Consider the following 21,211-nt stretch of genomic DNA (forward strand, 5'->3'; position numbering starts at 1 on the left):
TTTCTTGTTAGACAATTTTCTTAATCGAATCTCTTTCTCTTATTATCAAATAATATATATAGGTTGTATACTACATCATTATTCATAATAATAATATAATATTAATGATGATATGAATTGATTTAGGTAATATATAACTTAACAAATTAATTAAATAAATAAAAATATGAAAAAACAAATACTGATACTTTATCAGTATCACATGCACGCGTGGCACAGTCCTTGGACTGTGTCAAGCTTGTAGCATTATTCCCATTCAATTGCATTTTTCCTATTTTCTTTTATTTATTTATTTAAATAAATCATTCCCATAAAATATGGTATCATGTTTTTAAGAAAAATATCACAACCATAATTCAAATTTAAATTTTAAATTCAAAATTCAAATTAATGATCATCATTATCATCCACTTTTAAAAAATTAATAAATAAAAAAAATTTTGACTTACTGTTTTTATTTTCTCCCACTCAAATAAAATAATTAATTTATTTATTATATATATTGTTGACGCGGCCCACCAGTTGCTTTCCCGGTCGTTGCTGAACTTCAGGGCCATGCTCATTTGAAACAGCGGTATGATGGGCCCCCTGCCCACCAGGTTCTTCCATCTCATTGTCGTGCATTGAGCGAGTGACCACCATGATGAGATTTGATTGGGATTTTGGTGAAAGCACTAATCTCTCCTCTCAATGAAAGCATCAAACTGTTGACGCAGTTTTTCGCCAACAGTAAATTAAGAAAATAACAATGTTGAATTAGTGCTTGATAATAAACCAAAATAAGAAACTAACTCTCAAGAACACAGATATTTTTACGTGGTTCAGTGGTTAAAATCCACCTAGTCCATGAGTCTATATTATTATTGTTTTCCTCTCTCTTTATTTTAGCAGAGTTTCAGTATTACAGAATAATCGTCCATCTTCCTGTCCAATATTCTTAGTGTTTATAGAGAAATTCCTTTTACAGGTTTGGGTAACCACGTGAGTCAATCACGGATTTACATATTTAATACATTTAATATGAAATATTCCCATTTATACTAGGATATGATATGATCACAAAATAAATGGTCTCCTAATATATGGGACATTAAATATTACAAACTGGCCATAAATGATCGTATACAATACTCTGGTCTTTGGGGATCTGCGAATTCGCCATATGCTCGAGTTACCACGAACTGGATATGTCTTTGAGCTCCTACTGTGGAGATCGTGCCGTATGAATATCATAAGCTCGTGCTTCGCTAGTTATGTATTCCTAGCTCGTATAACCATCGTGAAAATCGTGCTATCCACGTGGATAATATATGGATTCCTTGGCTATTTCTTCCATGTATTTATTTGTCAGGTGTACCCGAGCTAAGTGAAAGACTCGTGCTGAAATTAGGGTACACATTTGCCCCCTAAGTCCCTGCTCGTGGTTCATGACGTCACCTTCTGACCTACACAGTAGGGACTTTTAGACTTTTGCTACAATAAACCATGGCTGCCCACTACTCGAGTACTTAACACGTGGAACACTACAATTGGCGTCTGTTCGGGTTTCGAGGACTGCAATAATTTTCTTGTCACTTTTTGCTGCAGTTTTGTCTTTTGAAACATAGCCCATGGATTTGTACTGACCAAATCGGATGGCTTAAATTGATCTATGGCGTTTACATATAAATAGGGTAGGCAATTTTCACAATTCACCACCTTTTATTCGAAATCTTTCTACATCTTCTCTCTTCTGGATTTTCAAATCCTTCTTCTTTCTCAGAAAAAACCCAAAACCCATCTATTGCAAAAGCTCTCAGAAACCCAGTTACTTAGTTACTCATGAGTCTTCCAAGAACTCTCCCCTACAAAGTCTACTTCTTTTATCGACGAACACACTGTAAGTCTTTTTCGTTTCGAAGAAACTTTTCTTTTACTGATTTATGTGTTTTCTTTATCATGATCATCCACACTTCACCGTAGTCAATATTAGGTTGTTTTTTAAATGTTTTTGGCAAATAGGCTTCGACTTAGGTTTAATGAGTAGGTCTTAAAATATCTCTTAAAACTATGATATTCATAAAAGTGGGTAATTTCAGGGTAAATCTAGGTAATTTATGGCAAATTTTATGAAATACCCATACGGGATATAGAAGATGAAAGTTTTTAGGGTTTGAAACTAGGTTGCTTAGGGGACACGCTTCTTGGGCGATTTTTGTGATGCCCCTAAGGTAGGGTACGTCTGCCACATACTCGTAATTCCAGGGTTTACAAGTATGTTAGGCACTTGACCAAATGATATAAATAAAATGATACAAAGAAATACATACAAATTTTAAACTTTTATATAAACTTATTAATAGAAATTATTACACGTATGAATACTTTAAATTTAATGTAGTAATATGAAAAATCCAAAACCACTATTGCATTGCTACTTAGTCCATGCTCCACAAGTTGCTCAACATCTAAAGCCACACCTGAAAAAATGTTGGAAAATAACATGATGAGCTAACGCTCAGTAAGTAAATCTCTTGCATACACATACACATGAATGTCGTGAGTTTGAAGTGCACATTTACTAATATGCTGACTTATATACTTATGTATTTCATTTATTGCTCATGCACTTTCAAACTTTACTTTTATGCTATTTCTTTTACTTTCACATTTTTATGGGCCCAATTTCACTTGTGCACGCTGTTTGATTCGGCCAATGCCTGCAGGGCTTGTTACACATATCATATAAAATCCCATGGGTTCTCCTCCGGCTAGCCATCATCCCAGCTGGGCTTATCATAACACTCATTTCATCGTTGCCATAGCTGCCAACTCTGACCTAGCCCACACTAGTAGGCAGCCACTATAAGCCTTAAAGACCTTCGTCTTCTTTACTGAACGTACTTAATTGCTTCATCGAAATAGTGGCACCCTTTTTTTTTTAACATCTTATTATCAAGGGTAGTTACCATACAATGGTTTTTTTTTTTTTTTGATTGAATAACCATACAATGCTAAAATTCCAGTGTTCATATTTTTTATTCATGTTCGATTAATTAAAATTAAAGTAACCTTCCAAGGGTAGTAACCATACAATGGTTTTTTAAAAAAAAAATTATATTTGGACCCCAAAATATTGAAATTCTTTTCAAATAAGCCCTTTAACAAAAGTCTCTTAATTTTATAAAAATCCCCAATTAAAATTATATGACATTTGGGTCCAATACTTGACTACTCAAGTTTCTCTCTCTCTTTAATCTCGTTAATAATATAAAATCATATTTTAAACACTATTTTTCCATTACTATTTCTTAAATTTTTAGACTTGTACATTTTATGTATTGAAACTCTGATTTATAATAAAAAAATGTATTATGAAAATGTTGGGTGTTACAATCCTTCCCTCGTTAAAATAATTTCATCCTCAAAATTTTAAAATAAATAGGATAGTCGGAGAAGAAAAACTACGATTCCTAATAAGCAGAATAACATCATACTGCACAAGGTTTTATACACAACACTTACTTTCACCCCGAAAGACAAAACTTATTCTTGGCTTGTAATCCTTATCATATATAAAAAGACAAGGATGTATAAACACCTCACATGTGAATTACAAAATGAAAAAAAGGAAAAAAGCTATAACAAGAGTATATATTACAATGAATGTGTACGAAAATACAAAGGAATCCTCATCATCTATACTTTTGTACACAAACCACACAACATAAGAAGAGAAAACGACAATTATCATGAAAACATCCATGACATTCATCTTTTACAGACAATTTTAAAGCAGATGCAATTGACTGGTTATACCTTGATGATAGAGGTTAAATTGAGCAACAAGTTTGTTCAATAAAGAGTTTATCGGCAAAAAAATTGGATAACTAGAAAACAATTATATAGCCGATGGAGATTATTCTTTAAAACCAAGTCTCTATGTAACCCTTCCGTTGTCAAAACCGAACTCTTTCCCTGAATGAGAAATAGGGAGATAGGCCATTCATTAGGTACCAGTTCAGAAAAGCCTAACTCTCATTCTTTCACTAAGAAAACATTTAAAAATCAAAATTGTTTCCAAGTGTATAAAAATAATAAGGGGCGTATTGATACTATGCTAGAATGCAAATAACCTTGGCCCTAGGAAATTCACACACTTAGCTTAGTATCCCATCATTGAATAAAACATGGGATAAGTCTTGACTAACCAATCCACCACTTCATCTACTAAAACAAATAATTCCCACATGTCTAATAAGATAGGCATGTCTCATTTCAACACCTATACCAATAATACTCTGTCATCACTTCCCACAAGTAATACATTAACTTACTTTAGGGATAATGCAACTAATATACTATAATTTAAGTGCCAAAAGTAATTCACACTACAGAGTAATTCAGTAATTACCATTAATCACCTCGATTCATTCAACAATTCACAAACTGTTTCCATGTTCAAATCAGGATCATAAAATTAATAGAAGCGATTCCTTTGTCGACTACATTTAATAAGTTTGGATTTCATCATCAAAGAGGATAGTGTAATACATATTAAACAAGATAAAATTTGTGATATCTATCTTGAAGACAACCAAATTCAAGGATCAGTTTAACACATTTTTCTATAAATAAAATTCATCATATACAAACTAGAACACAATCAATCTCAAGCTTTTGAAAACCAAATCATTCTTACTTCCTTCCATTTTCCCAACTAAGCAATACATGGCATCATCATCATCTCAGCTGAACTTAGACCTAACTTTAGCTTTACCTGAGCCAAATCAACCCACTTTCGAACCTTCGCCAAAAATTTCAGAACTCCTACCACAGCTAATGGTATATCCTACTGTAAACATCCTAGAAGAAAAGACTCAATTTCCCAAAGTTTGGCTTCCCAAATTTTATACTAATACTGGCCTTGTCACAATGGAGGATTCAATTATGCTCAATAAAAAGGTGGTTGTTAGTATAGGTCAAAGCATACTCACCCATAAAGACCAAACAATTTTATCTCAAAGGTCAGACCTACAAGCTGTAAAAGATTCGTTGGTCTTTACCACTCAGGCGGCAGCATCGGTCTCAAACCTAAGCCAACGGGTTCTTGCAAGAGCACAAGAGGTTGACCACTTGAAAAGGTATATAGAAACAGAAAAACAAGAGATGCTAACCATTAGAAAGGTCAAAAAGAGATTGACTCGAGAGAAAGGAGAATGAGTCTTTAACTAAACTTGTGGCTAACTACTCGACCGATATGAAAGAAAAATGTCAGACTCTTCAAACCACTGGGAAGAACCTTATAGTTGAACAACAAAAGTTGATCAATGAGAAAGAATGTGTCCAGAACCCCAATCCTTAATGTGACTCCCAAAATTTTAAATGTATTATGTACTTTTATATATATATATATATATTACTATTTTCTAATTCCACTAAAGTTTCTTATTGTGTGTGCTCTCAGCGACAACTTAAAACTCTGTTCTCCAAAACACTAACCTGACATATTAACCCTTTAACATACTAACTAAATTGATAGGCCACTTTTAAAGCTTGGAATATCAAATAACAACCCAAACATCGACATCGATAAATCATCAATTATTTATCACATCAATAATAAAGGCATGCATTCAGATAAATAACAAATTTCAGTTTCTCTACCAAGTATGGGAATAATCATTTAATCCAAACTCATACTTATATCATGGAAACTTAAACACACAATGAGTTTCTAATACAATTATAAAACATCATTAACATACATTAACTAAAATATTGATAGATTATACTAACCATTCATGTGTGGCTTGTCTTGTGGCAGAACTCAGTAGCATTTCGGATCCCAAATTTAATAACACAATGAGTATACGACATCTACAAAACTCAAGGCTCTGATACCATCTGTGACGCCCCTAAGGTAGGGTACATCTGCTACATACTCGTAATTCTAGGGTGTAGCGTCCCAAATTTGCTAATAAGACTTAGGGTCTTGATTAGCATGCCTAGAGGGCAATAAGTGGCTTATTATGTTAATGGGTGAATTTGATGACTGTGTGATTAGAAATGCATGTTGAGGTGAATTAAATATGCATGTGGGCCCCATTTGGTTATTAGGGGCATGTTTGTAATTTTAGCACGTTGAAGGCATAAATGTGATTATTATGATATATTTGTGATATATCTGTGTTGCATGATCCGAGACAGTCCTATGGAGCGGTTTAGCTAGAAAGTCACAACGGGGTCGTATACCTGACTCGAGGCGAGTCGACAGGTATTTCGGGTATTAGATATTTTATTGGGTTATCCAGTTATGAAAATATATATTTGGAGATATATTTGAAGTTAGAGTGTTTAGGAGAGAATATCGGGGAAATTTACCATTTTTCCCTCGGGGACGTTTTTGGTACCCTGAGCCTTTAAGGTAACCTTAGAGACTTAAGTAAAACAAAACCAATGAAGCCTTTAGAAATTAAGGAACTGACCAAAATCTATTCTCTCTCTCTCTCTCTTTCCTCTAAGCCATACCAAGGAGAAGTGTTGAAGATTAAGCAAGGATTCTAGCTCTAGACTTGGGGATTAGCTCAGCTTCAATTTATGGATTCAAGCAGAGGTTAAGGTAAGCCTTGAACTGTGATTTAAGACATTTAATTCTGTGATTATTGGCTGGGTTTCTAGTTTTCTTAAAGGTTTTTAAGTTTCATATTGGATGATGAGTTTTAAAGCTAGATTTTGTTAGGTTTTGTTGCTGAGATTGTTCTAGGACTTCTGTTATAAATGAACTGGATTGTTAGGTTGATTTTGGGGTTAATTGGATTGGTTTTGGTGGTAAAAATGGAGGATTTTACTGGGTTTGAAGGGTCGGGCTACGGTATTGTTCCTGCTGAGCCACGACCCTCTAGAACATTAGCGAGGTCAGGAAGAAGGGCGGGACGCGGCACACCCTAGCTTGGGCTGCGACGTGCATGGGGTATTTTTGGGGGATTGGTTTCTGGTTGAGGCGGGCCGCGGCATGGATTTTTGAGGCCACGACACTTAGTGTGCTTTTGGACTCCAAGGAGGTTTTAGGTTCAGGATGGATTTTATCACCCGGATTGATAGAATTCAAGGTCCCAGAGACTAGAATTATGACCCAAAGTTATTTGATGGATTAGAAATTGATGGATGGATGTTGTTGATACGTTGTGACTAGGTTTTCAGCGAGGCTCAAACTAGGGGACTGTGCTCGGGATATCGGTGCTCAGAAAGCTCGAGACATAGGTCAGAAAACTGTTGTACCCGCAGAGGAGGGTGAGGCCCTATAGTTTGTGTTGCAGGGCACAACCCTATATGAATTTGTTGCAGAGCGTAGCCCCATTGATTATGTTTATATGTGTTTAAGTGTTTTTTTTAATTATGATATGTGTGCATATATGTGAATAAACGACAAGTGCAGGGAATGGCGAAGGCGGAGAATGGCGAGGGCCGGGAACAACGAAGGTTGAGAAAGGCAAGGCCGAGTAGGGCATGGGTCTGGGAGCAACGTTAAGCACACGGAGTGTGAGTTGCCAGGGTAAGACCCTATAGGATACCTGGGATATCTTCACGGTGTAGACTGCGAACCCAAGGCCTGGTAAAGTGCCTGGGACGGCATGGCCATATGTGTTTAGCCTATTGGTAGTTTTGTTAATTGATGGTTATGCATATGTTATTTGCTTGTGTGGAGTTTTCTTGCAGGGCTTTGGCTCACGAGTGCTCTATGGTGCAGGTAAGGGCAAGGGGAAAGTCGACCAACCATAAATACGGAGATTGTTAAGCGATGTGTACATGTTTGGCCTACCTGGCTGCCACGGCCAGGGGTATTTTTTGGAGATGTCTGTATTAAACCTAATTTTTTTGTTTAGACGACTTTAATTATATTTTTGAGTTGTAAATATTTCTAAACAGTATTTTGGGATCCCAAATGTATATCGCTTTATAATTTTCAATGGATGATTATATTTTCAAATTGTATGAATTTTATTACGGTTCAGCTACACTTTTAACCTAAAACCTTGATTAGCGAGTTAATTGCACATTTTAAATTCACTTAGTAACGGATCTAAGGTGGTAGGGCGTTACAACTTGGTGTCAGAATGAGCCAAGGTTTATGGTTCCTTGAGATAGACCGAACATGTACGCTCGCTGTCAGTGACAAACTCAACTCAGGGTTGGTTGGTAATGATTGAATTATATGTTTGATTATGTGCTGAAATGCCTTGTTTGCCTGCTTATTTTATATAGAGCATGAATGAGTTAACATATGCATGATGCCAGGGCATGGCCCGTTGAGTGTTATATGCTATTTTTATGTTATTTGGATTGTTGTTATGGTTGGATGATGTGAATTGGGAGGTGGTTTTGGATGTTGTTATCATGCCTGATGAGCGGCGTCGTTGATTTCTGGCATATTGTTGAGATGCCTTGACAATCATCTAGACTCCGCAGCAGTAGGTTCGAGGATGACAACCAGGGCCAGGACCCTCCACCTGTCCCACTAAATTGGCAATAGATGTTTGCCAAAATGGAAGCGAGACTGCAACGAACTGAGGAAGAACTCTGACATTTGAGGCAGCAAGCCCCACCTCAGGCCACTGGGTTGTCAGTTCAGTAGGCTGTGGCGCCAGTGCCGGTTCAGCCTGTTATGGAGAATAGGTGGGAACCTTTGTATGAGAGGTTCAGGAAGCAGCATCGTCCCACCTTCGAGGGTTGACCAGACCCACTGTGGGCAGAGCAGTGAATGAGTATGATTTCCTCCATCTTGTATTTTATGAGGGTGGATGGGAACGAGAGGGTAGCTTGTGCCAGCTACATGTTCAGAGAAGATGCCCGCATCTAGTGGGATGTAGTGACTCAGAGGAGGAACGTGGCAGTAATGACCTAGGAAGAATTCAGAAACATCTTTAATGACAAATATTATAGTGTTGCATTTCGAGCTGTGAAGGTTGACGAGTTCATCAACCTGACTCAGAATTGGTTGACAGTTACTGAGTATGCTCTGAGATTTGACCAGTAGGCGAAGTTCGGGTTGGATTTGGTGCTGACTGACGCGGCAAGAAGGGATAGATTTGTGCAGGGGTTGAATGTTATGATTGCCCGTGATGTGAAGATTAATTTTGATCCAGAGACTACTACTTATGCCCCGGTGGTGGACAAGGCCCTTACAACTGAGGGGGCCGAGGATCAGATATGAAGAGAGAGCACTATCAGGCGCGATGCTAGGAGGATGGTGCCTCATTTTATTGGATCTGGTTGGGGTAGTGGCCCCAGTAAACAGATGAGAAAGGCCCCAGATTCTTTTGTTCCTCCTAGTTCGGATAGGAGGGCATGGGGTGCTTTTGGCTGCCGTCAGGGCGAAGGTTACAACTGGAGGAGTTTTCTAGTGTGTCCTCGGTGCAGACGAGGACATCAGGGAGAGTGCAGGATTAGGGCCTACTTTATCTGTGGGAGTGCCAATCATTTGAAGAAGGACTGCCCACAAGCCAGGAAAGAGGAGCCGAAGCAGGGCGATAATTTCACTCCTTCCAGAGTGTTCACCTTGACTCAGACTGAGGAGGAGGCTAGCCCCTCTATTGTGGTAAGTCAAATTTCTAGTGCTGGTTCTTCTTAAACTGCATTGATTGATTCAGGAGCAACGCATTCATTTGTGTTTGCTAGAGTGATAGATCAGCTGTGTAGACCTAGTGATTTGAATGCTGGGGGTTTTCAGACTTTGTTGCTGCTAGGGAACTGGTAGTCTCTAGGAGATGGATTAGATCATTTCTAGTAGAGATAGACGGTAGGGAGTTTTCTGTTGATCTAATTGAGCTAGTGATGGATGACTTCGATATGATTCTCGGAATGGATTGGTTATCGAAGTATGGGGAGACGATTGACTACAAGCGCAGGATGGTGACTTTTGAACAAGAAGGGGAGGTACCCTTTGTATTTGTGGGGACAGTTAGTGGACCACGGGTACCTATGATTTCAGCACTGAAGGCTAAAGACCTGATGCAGGAAGGTTGCATAGGATTCCTAGCAAACATTATGGATACCTCTAGGGTTGTGTCGGTTGGACCGGGTGAGACCAGATTTGTATGTGAGTTTCCAGAATTATTTCCAACAATCTTGCCAGGGTTGCCGCCACAGCAAGAGATTGAGTTTGTCATAGAGTTGGTGCCAGGGGCAGAGCTAGTATCAAGGACACCTTACAGGATGGCTCCAGCTGAGTTGAAGGAGTTTAAGATTCAGTTGCAGGAGTTATTGGATTTGGGGTTCATCAGACCGAGTTTCTCGCCATGGGGTGCTCCAGTGTTGTTTGTCAAGAAGAAGGATGGATCTCTTAGGATGTGTATTGACTACAGGGAGTTGAACAAGTTGACCATTAAGAACAAGTACCCACTACCTAGGATTGACGATTTATTTGACCAGCTACAGGGAAAGGCAGTGTTTTCCAAGATTGATCTCCGGTCAGGTTACCATCAGTTAAGGATCAAAGAAGAGGACTTACCAAAGACCGCTTTCCGCACGAAGTATGGACACTATGAATTCTTGGGTATGTCCTTTAGATTACTTAGACACGAGCTTTTATGGACATGATGAATAGGGTTGTCAAAGACTACTTGGACAAGTTTGTGATTGTGTTTATCAATGACATTTTGGTGTACTCTCAGTCAGAGACAGAGAATGAGCAGCATCTACGCTTGGTTTTGCAACGGTTGAGAAAGTATAGGTTATATGCTAAGTTCAGTAAGTGCAAGTTTTGGAGATAGCAAGTCACGTTTCTAGGCCATATCGTCAGTAAGGAGGGGATTCTGGTTGACCCAAGTAAGATTGAGGCGGTGAAAGATTGGCCTAGACCGAGCAGTGTTCCTGAAGTTAGGAGTTTTCTGAGATTTGCAGGAGATTATCGGCGGTTTGTTGAGGGGTTCTCCAGGATAGCTACGCCGTTGACTGAATTGACGAGGAAGAGGACAAAGTATGTAGGGACAGACAGGTGTGAGAATAGCTTCAAGGAACTGAAGCGGCGACTGATCACCGCGTCATTGTTGAGTCTGCCGACGAACAATGAGAAGTTTGTGGTTTACTGTGATGCTTCCAGACAGGGTTTAGGGTGTGTGCTGATGCAAGCTGAAAAGGTGATAGCCTATGCATCGAGATAGTTAAAGGAGTATGAACAGAGATATACTACGCATGATCTGGAGTTGGAAGCGGTGGTATTTGCACTTAAGGTGTGGAGGCACTATCTGTATGGTGAGAAGTGCGAGATATACAACGACCATAAGAGTTTGAAGTACTTCTTTACTTAGAAGGATCTGAATATGAGCTAGAGACAGTGGCTGGAGTTGGTAAAGGATTATGATTGTGATATCCTATACCATCCTAGGAAGGCTAATGTAGTGGCTGATGCATTGAGTCGGAAGGGCCCAGGTCAATTGTTCAATTCGAGACAGATATTTGATAAGCTAGCTGAGGAAATGACTAAAGCGGGTATAGAGTTGGTGGTTGGTCGGTTAGCCAACATCACTCTTCATCCTACACTCCTTGAGAGGATCAAGGAGGTGCAGGGGAAGGATTCCTAGTTGAGAGGGCACAGAGAGAATGTCTTAGTCGGAGCAGCTAAGGACTTTTCTATCTCGGAGATGGGATTATTGAAGTACAAGGGACGAATTTGTGTTCCAATGGATTCTGATATCTGGCGAGACATCTTGGATGAAGCAAATACCACTCCCTATTCTTTACATCCAAGTACGACGAAGATGTACCAAGATTTGAGAGCCTTGTATTGGTGATCGGGAATGAAGAGGGACGTGGTGGATTATGTGGCCAAGTGCTTAACTTGTCAGCAGGTAAAGGCTGAACATCAGAGGCCAGCAGGGTTATTGCAGCCTCTAGGGATTCCAGAGTGGAAGTGGGAAGATATCACCATGGACTTTGTGGTTGGTTTGCCGAAGACTGTGGGACAGCATGACTCAGTGTGGGTGATTGTGGATAGGTATACCAAGTCCGCCCACTTTCTACCTGTCAAGACGACTTATACTATGGAGAATTATGTCGAGTTGTATGTGAAGGTAATTATTCGACTTCATGGGGATCCGAGGTCGATAGTATCCGACAGGGACCCCACCTTCTCCTCTATGTTTTGGGAGAGTCTGCAGAAGGCTATGGGCACATAGTTGTAGTTTAGTACCGTTTATCATCCTTAGACTGATGGACAGTCTGAGAAAATGATTCAGATACTGGAGGATATGCTACGAGCCTGTGTGCTAGATTTTTGGGGATCTTGGAGTAAGTATCTCCCTTTGATTGAATTTTTGTACAACAACAGTTATTAGGCGACTATCAGAGTGGCTCCAGATGAGATGCTATATTGGAGGAAGTGCAGATCACCTATCCATTTGGATGAGACGGGTGAGATGAGATACCTGGTACCTGAGATGGTTCAGAGGACTAATGAGGTAATTGAAAAGATTAGAGATCGAATGCTCGCCTCCCAAAGTTGCTAGATGAGTTACTCAGACTTGAAATGCAAGAGCGTAGAGTTTCAAGTTGGTGACCATGTGTTCCTTAGGGTTTCACCTTTGAGAGGAGTGAAATGGTTTGGTGTTCAGGGAAAGTTGAGCCCTAGGTTTGTTGGCCCTTTGAGCTTCTGGAACGGGTTGGAGAGGTAGCTTACAGATTGGCAATGCCCCCAGCTTTATCAGGGGTTCATAATGTTTTTCACGTATCCATGCTCCGAAAGTATGTATCAGATTCGACGCACGTACTGAGTTATGAGAAATTGGAGTTGGATCAAGATCTGTCATATGAGGAGAATCCAGTTCAGATTCTCGACCGGAAGGATAAAGTCTTGCGGAGCAAGACCATCGCCTTGGTTACAGTACTATGGAGGAATAGCAAGGATGAGGAGGCGACGTGGGAACTGGAATCAGATATGCAGGAGTGGTATCCCGAGATGTTCAGGTAATTTCGAGGACGAAATTTCTGTAAGGAGGGGATAGTTGTAGCGTCCCAAATTTTCTAATAAGGCTTAGGGCCTTGATTAGCGTGGTTGGAGGGCAATAAGTGGCTTATTATGTTAATGTGTGAATTTGATTAGTGTGTGATTAGAAATGCATGTTTAGGTGAATTAAATATCCCTGTGGGCCCCATTTGGTTATTAGGGGCATGTTTGTAATTTTAGCCCGTTGAGGGCATAAAGTGATTATTATGATATATTTGTGTTGCACGATCCAAGACAGTCCTAAGGAGCGGTTTAGCTAGAAGTCACAACGGGGTCGTATACCTGACTCGGGGCGAGTCGATGGGTATTTCGGGTATTAGATATATTTGGTTATCGAGTTATGAGAATAAATATTTGGAGATATATTTGAAGTTAGAGTGTTTATGAGGGAATATCGGGGAAATTTACCATTTTGCCCTCGGGGACGTTTTTGGTACCCCGAGCCATTAAGAAAACCTTAGAGACTTAAGTTAAGAAAAACAAAACCAAGTAAGCCTTCAGAAATTAAGGAACTGACCCTAATCTCTCTCTCTCTCTCTCTTTTCTCTAATCCATACCAAATAGAAGTGTTGAAGATTAAGCAAGGATTCTAGCTCTAGACTTGGGGATTAGCTCAGCTTCAATTTATGGATTCAAGCAGAGGTTAAGGTAAGCCTTGAACAATGATTTAAGCCATTTAATTCTATGATTATTGGCTGGGTTTCTAGTTTTCTTAAAGGATTTTAAGTTGAAGATTTGAATTGCGATATGATGAGTTTTAAAGCTAGATTTTGTTAGGTTTTGTTACTGAGATTGTTCTAGGACTTCTGTTATAAATGAATTCGATTGTTAGATTGATTTGGTGGTAAAAATGGGAGGATTTTTTTGGGTTGGAAGGGTCGGGCCGCGACATTGTTCTTCCTGAACCGCGGCCCTCTAGAACATTAGGGACGCCAGAAAGAAAGGCGGGCCGCGACATACCCTAGCTTGGGCCGCGGCGCGCATGGGGTATTTTTGGGGGAACGGTTTCTGGTTGAGGCGGGCCGCAGCACTTATTGTGCTTTTGGACTCCAAGGAGGTTTTAGGCTCGGGAATCCAAAAGTTAAGGCTTGGGATGGATTTTATCACCCGGATTGATAGAATTCAAGGCCCGGAGACTAGAATTAGGACCCAAAGTTATTAAATGGATTAGAACTTGATGGATGGATGTTGTTGATACGTTGTGATTAGGTTTTAGGGAGGCTCAGACTAGGGGACTGAGCACGGGATATCGGTGCTCGTAAAGCTGGGGACATAGGTAAGAAAAAAGTTGTACCCGTAGAGCAGGCGAGGCCCTATAGTTTGTGTTGCAGGGAACGACCCTATATGACTGTGTTGCAGGGCGTAGCCCCATTGATTATATTTTTATGTGTTTAAGTATTTTGTTGAATTATGCTATGTGTGCATATATGTGAATAAATGGCAAGTGCCGGGAATGGCGAAGGCCAAGAACGGCGAGAGTCGGGAATGACAATGGCCGAGAACGGCAAGGCGGAGTACGGCATGGGGCCTGGAGCAGCGTTAAACACGCGAAGTGCGAATTTCCATGGTAAGACCCTGTAGGATTCTTAGGATATCCTCACGGTGTAGACCGCACACCCAGGGCCTGGTAAAGCACCTGGGACGACATGGTCATATGTGTTAAGCTTGTTGGAGATTTTGTTATGTGTTAATTAATGGTTATGCATATGTTATTTTCTTGTGTGGAGTTTTCTTGCTGGGCTTCGGCTCATGGGTGCTCTATGGTATAGGTAAGGGCAAGGGGAAAGTCGACCAACCATGAGTACGGAGACCGTAAAGCGATGAGTACATGTTTGGCCTGCCTGGCTGCCATGGCCAGGGGAGATGTCTGTATTAAACCTAATTTTTGTCATTTAGTCGACTTTAATTATATTTTTGAGTTGTAAATATTTCTAAACAATATTTTGGGATCCCAAATGTATATCATTTTATAATTTTCAATGGATAATTATATTTTCAAATTGTAAGGCTTTTATTACGGTTCAGCTACACTTTTAACCTAAAACCTCGATTAGCGAGTTAATTGCACGTTTTTACTCACTTAGTAATGACTCTAAGGAGGTAGGGCGTTACACAGGGTTTACGAGTATGTTAGGCACTTGACCAAATGAATTAAATAAAATGATACTAAGAAATACATAAAATTTTAAAACTTTTATATAAACTTATTAATAGAAATTATTACACGTATGAATACTTTAAATTTAATGTAGCAATATGAAAAACCCTAAACCACTATTGCATTGCTACTTAGTCCGTGCTCCACAAGTTGCTCAACATCTAAAGCCACACCTGGAAAAATGTTGGAAAATAACATAATGAGCTAACGCTCAGTAAGTAAATCTCATGCATACACATACACATGAATGTCGTGAGTTTGAAGTGCACATATACTAATATGTTGACTTACATACTTATGCATTTCATTTATTGCTCATGCACTTTCAAACTCTACTTTTATGCTCTTTCTTTTACTTTCACATTTTTATGGGCCCAATTTCACTTGTGCACACTGCTTGATTCGGTCAATGCCTGCAGGGTTTGTTACACAAATCATATAAAATCCCATGGGTTCTCCTTCGTCTAGCCATCATCGCAGCTAGGCTCATCATAACACTCATTTTATTGTTGCCATAACTACCATACTTATTACACATATGGAGGAGAAAGACGGGAACATGGGAAACATATATGAATGGTCAACTCTGAACTAGCCCACACTAGTGGGCAGCCACTATAAACGTTAAAGACCTTCATCTTCTTTACTGAACTTACTTAATTGCTTCATCAAAATAGTGGCACCCTTTTTTTTAAACATCTTATTATCACTTTGCTTAAGCCTTGTGTCATTAAAATGTTTAAATTTACATAAAACTTTTCAAGGCTTTTCATAAATTTTCTCATATTCATATGCATGGTCTTATATCACATAATAATGTATCACGTAACTGTACATGCCATGCATACATGCTGATGCTAAAATGCCAATGTTCATGTTCATGATTCATGTTTGATGGTATTCAATCAATGCATTGTATCACATCTCATATAACTCAAAAAATCTTTAATCATAATACATGAAGCTTTGGATTTGTGGCGTTGTTATACCTTAACGTAGAGTTATGGCTCAAGTCTAAGGTTTCCAGCCTAAAAGCTTAAGGCTTCATATATCATAACATGTAACAAAATCATGAACATAGAAGGTAATCCACGTATTCATCAACATGAGAACACATACTTGCACATAACTCAGATCAAACTTAACCAATTAAAACAACTTTCACATATCACAAAACTCATCTATTATATATCACATAATCCATTATGATATACACACCACATATAACTTGTATAACTATTCATAACATAATCATCATATGCATCATCATCCCATACTTAACTCATGAGACATACACAATCAATATATTCATGCATCTCACACTTAAGCACAAAATGTGAAATTTACTTACCTTAGGTCCTTAGCTTATTTTAAAACTACTCACCAAGAGTTAATCAATCCAATCAATACATATCCTATTCAAGGTACATCATTTATTAAATTCTATAAAAATCGTAAATATACACTATTGATGGTGTATATTAACAATACCAAAAACCACATAAATGATAATAATAATTATTATCATCATAATGCTAATACTCTTCATGCATAATAATCCTCTTTACAAAATACTGTTTTAGGCCTTACTCATAATATAATGTATTTTTATGATACATTAATAATAATAATAATAACTTTCGTCTATAAATAAACTTATTTCAATATTGATAACAAAATACCTCAATAACAATACGCATGTGAATGTATATATTAAAATAGTCATTCTACAAAAGAAATCATATTTTTAACTTAAAATTGTAATAATCGATATAATGATAATAATATAAATATCAATATAAATATAAATACTTGTATTATTATTAATTAGTCATAATATCAATCCCAGTGATATAATAAATATGCTTTCTCCAAAATTCACTAGTCTTATGAATATCAATAACTGTAAGAAACTAATATTTGATATTATTTTAATATTAAAATATTAACAAAAATATTTATATACAATAATAATTGTTAAATAATAAGATTACTATAAATCACATTTTTCATATATATATATATACATGAAACTATATTCTTCATTTACTTAACAAAATAATAACAATAATAATTAAAATTAATTAATCGTAATAATTTCCATATTAATAGAAAATCAATTAAATATGTCTTTTTAAAATTTATTTATTTTCTATAAAATTGGGCAGCACAATGGCTATAAAATGGACAAACCCAAAATCAAAACCTGTATAAAAAAAATACATATAATCCCAGACAACCAGTATTATTATAGAAAATATTCAGTACATCAAGAATATATAAATAAAAATTATTCTAATTAATCATGATATAGGTCAAAGAAATTATACCACAATGATCGGGTTTCACAACAAGCTAAACGATGATTTTCTGAAACTCAAAACGAACTCCAGAACCTCAAAACTAAGTTTTGACCGTCAGTCTCCAGTGGATTGCAGTGGCTCGTGGTGGGCCCACCACCCAACTATAGTAGATGTGGGAACAAGTTATTGGGTTTTAAAGCCCACAACACGAGGAACACAACGGTGGTGACAGATCGACAAACAGATGTCCGAGGTGGGTGAATCGCAACTTTGAAGTCTCGCGGTGGTCGAACTTAAATCGACTGGCTGAGGTACTTAACTGGGGAGTGAGCTCTAGAGTCCCGCGTGGTCGATAGTTCGGAGGCCTCTCAATCCAACGGTTCGGTGCGTGGCTATATGTGGTCGCCGGAAAGTGGTCGTTCGTCGTCGGCAACAGTAGCACACAAAGTGGAAAAAGAGAGAGAAAGAAAGAGGAAGAGAAGGAGAGAGAAAGAGAAGAAAATTTTTTGAGGAGAGGGAGAGAGGCTACGGGTAAATAAGGATGAAGCCTTTCTTTTTTTAAAAATTATATTTGGACCCCAAAATATTAAAATTCTTTTCAAATAAGCCCTTTAACAAAACTTTCTTAATTTTATAAAAATCCCCAATTAAAATTATATGACATTTGGGTCCAATACTTGATTACTCAAGTTTCTCTCTCTCTCTTTAATCTCGTTAATAACATAAAATCATATTTTAAAAACTATTTTTCCATTACTATTTCTTAAATTTGTAAACTTGTACATTTTATGTATTGAAACTCTGATTTATAATAAAAAAATGTATTATGAAAATGTTGGGTGTTACAGTTTTTCTCTAAACCGCCCCCCAAGGATAGTAGTGACCTGATTTTCTGACACACGGATCCCTAGACATCAGGGGTATGTTAGGAAACTGAGGCATGTAGCATAGGGTAGCACGTGACACCACACGATGGGCTGAGACTAACTCAGCTCGTATATCAGAGACATCATTCTCCTCCATACTTCTATGTCATAACCTTAACAAACTCTTAGGTCGCCTACTAAGTAACTCGTCATTCTTGTTCGTTAGGCGATCTGATGACACCCAAGAAGAACGTACCGAAGAAGAATGCACCCAACTCGTCTACTCAACAAACGAACAAAGGGAAAGAGATCGCCTCAGAATCTCCCCTTCCTCACTTTGGCCTAGTGGTGGAGAGGGAAGTTGTGGTTGACCCCAACATTTTCTTTGAGGCAGAGACAATCGCTTCCAATATTACGACCCAAGGAAGGGTCAACAAAATTATGCTGAGCCATAATATCGAGGTCAGGTCTGGAGTCCATATTGTCCGACCTCCGTTTGAAAGGGAATGGAGCTGCTCCCCTCTCCAGGACGACTTCGCGGCCTAGAGGGATGAGCATTTGAAGGTGGGGGCCTTCCTTCCCATGAATTATGTGAATTATGTGAAGTTGGCACCTTTTCAAATCCCCCCAAATTCTTACAGGCTTTTGGCGAGGCTGAAATACTTATTTTTGAAGCACGAGTGGGAGGTCCCCACTCCAGCAGATATATTGTACTTTTTCTGCCTTAAAGCCAGCCCGAAACAAAAGGGTCGAGGTGATAGATTCTACTACCTCCCCAAATTCCCAAACTTTGCTTCGGTCATCGAGCTCCCAAGCCACCCCAACGACTACAAAGACCAGTTCTTTATGTCGAATGGGTTCTGAAATTATGAGCATCGATACTTGAACCATCCACGTAAGTTTTTTTCTCTGATCTTAGCTAGTAAAAGTATTCTCTTTTCAAGATATATTCCTTGCGCATGTGCTAATTGAGTTTATTTTTTGTGCAACCATATTCGCGAGGACGGGGAAGTCAGTGACCCTCGGGGGTCAGTATGAAACATTGTTTGGGTTCCCACCCAAAAAGAAGGATTACCGCCTACTCGTGAATGATGCCACAATGCTGGCGTGTAAGTTGATTGGAAAAGGCCATACATTGGCCTTAAGAAGGACCTGGGCTACCCTTCCAGTAATCCCCGAGCTCCCGCATTCTCAAGAAGAGGAATCACCAGCCACCGAAGGCGAGGAGAAAGAAGAGGATGAAGTGCCTCTTGTGCAGAAGAGGTGGGTTCTTGACACTATTCGGGAACCCGATTTAGAACGAGTTGCGTCAGGGGCAGCAGCCGGCCCTTCTGGCGAAGGTAACCCATACCCTTATAGTGAACTAGATAGGATTGTCGCTGATTTTAGGTTAGTTAGATTTAACCCAAATTAGCTCGTCCATTGCCACCATAACAATCCAGACTGTAATGTCACCCTGCTCCAGTGTGTGGATCACATAGTGTTGCGCCATGATACTCGTTACCCTAGGGGGACTATTGTTGTAGACAACACCTTAAATTTTAGGTCCTCCATTTTTGAGGAGTATGGTACCAATCGTAGGTCATGGCCTTCTTTGCTCTAGGGCGTCGTTGCCCCTAGATTTAGGAAATATGTAGACGAGTCTAGCCCCGAGGTAAAACCTGAGCCCGAACTTCCTAGGGTCTAAGAAATATTAGACTTAGATTCTCCTTCTCCTCTAGTAGTCCCAAGGCCGGAGGTCGTGATAATAGACTCCTCCCCCAGCCTGGAAGGTAGGATCCTTATTTATTTCCTTTGTGTATGTTTTTGACTTTACTTGTGAACTAATCCTCTTTTTGTTCTTTTCAGGCAACGAGATGGAACAACCTAGAACTCCTGACCTCCGTACGACTTTCCAGGGTGGGAAATCGGCTCGGGCCCTGTCGTGAAGAGGCCCCGATATACATAGAAAGCCCCCCTGCAGCAGGAAATACCTCAAAATCCCCTACTAAGGGGAAAGGTATGAGCTCGACATCTCTGGTGTCTACTGTCACTGAGAAGAGGATTCCTCATCCTCCCCCTCCACATCAGTTCGCGTCTTTTCGGGATCAAGTAATACAAGCTGATCCCCCAGCTCCTCCTGCCCCAGCTGCTACTGTTCGCATGCCAGATGATCCCTAGGATTTGGAGAAGATCCTCGAAGCCTTTTTGGGAATCCTCTACGAGACAGCGAGCCACATGGTGGGGCACGCTTACAGATCCAGCTCGAGGGGATCGAGGAGCAGAGCCTGGAGAACGTCCTGGAGTCGGCCTTGGGGATGACCCACATAGTAAGATATCATTCCTTAGTGACATTTTTCTCTTTATTTTGCCAAAAGGTACATCTAACTTGCCTTGTTAATTTGCAGTCTGCCCTGCCTCAACACCGCAGCATAGCCCGAGCTAGGGCTAGAAATGATGAGCTCTAGGCCGAACTCAATGCCGCCAAAACCGCCCTAACCGTTGCTCAAGAAGGCGAGCAAGACGCCAAAGCTTCCATTGCAACTGCTCAAAAGAGCGAGTACAATGCCAAGTTTTCCCTTGCCTCATCTCAGGTAAGCGAGTAGGCCACAAAGATTGCCTTGTCTGCTCTCCAGGACCAAACTGCCCAGCTCCAGGCCGAGGTAGCTGAGGCCAAAGCAAAACAACTAGAGGTCGAGGCTGCAGTTAAAGAAGAGAAGGCGACCTCACCGTCCTCCATGGAAGATATGTTGTACCATTGTTGGGCTTTTAAAGAGGATGGCAACTTTTCTTTCATGGCTCCCGCACTGTGGGATCCATACCTTGTAAAATTCAAGGCCTGGATCTTGCAAGAGCCGTTGGAAACAGGGGATGCTTCTACAGTGGGCGAGCACGAAGGCTAGAAGGTCACGTCCTCAAAGCA

This window comes from Humulus lupulus, chromosome 3, assembly GCF_963169125.1.
Source record: "Humulus lupulus chromosome 3, drHumLupu1.1, whole genome shotgun sequence".
Taxonomy (NCBI): Eukaryota; Viridiplantae; Streptophyta; class Magnoliopsida; order Rosales; family Cannabaceae; genus Humulus; species Humulus lupulus.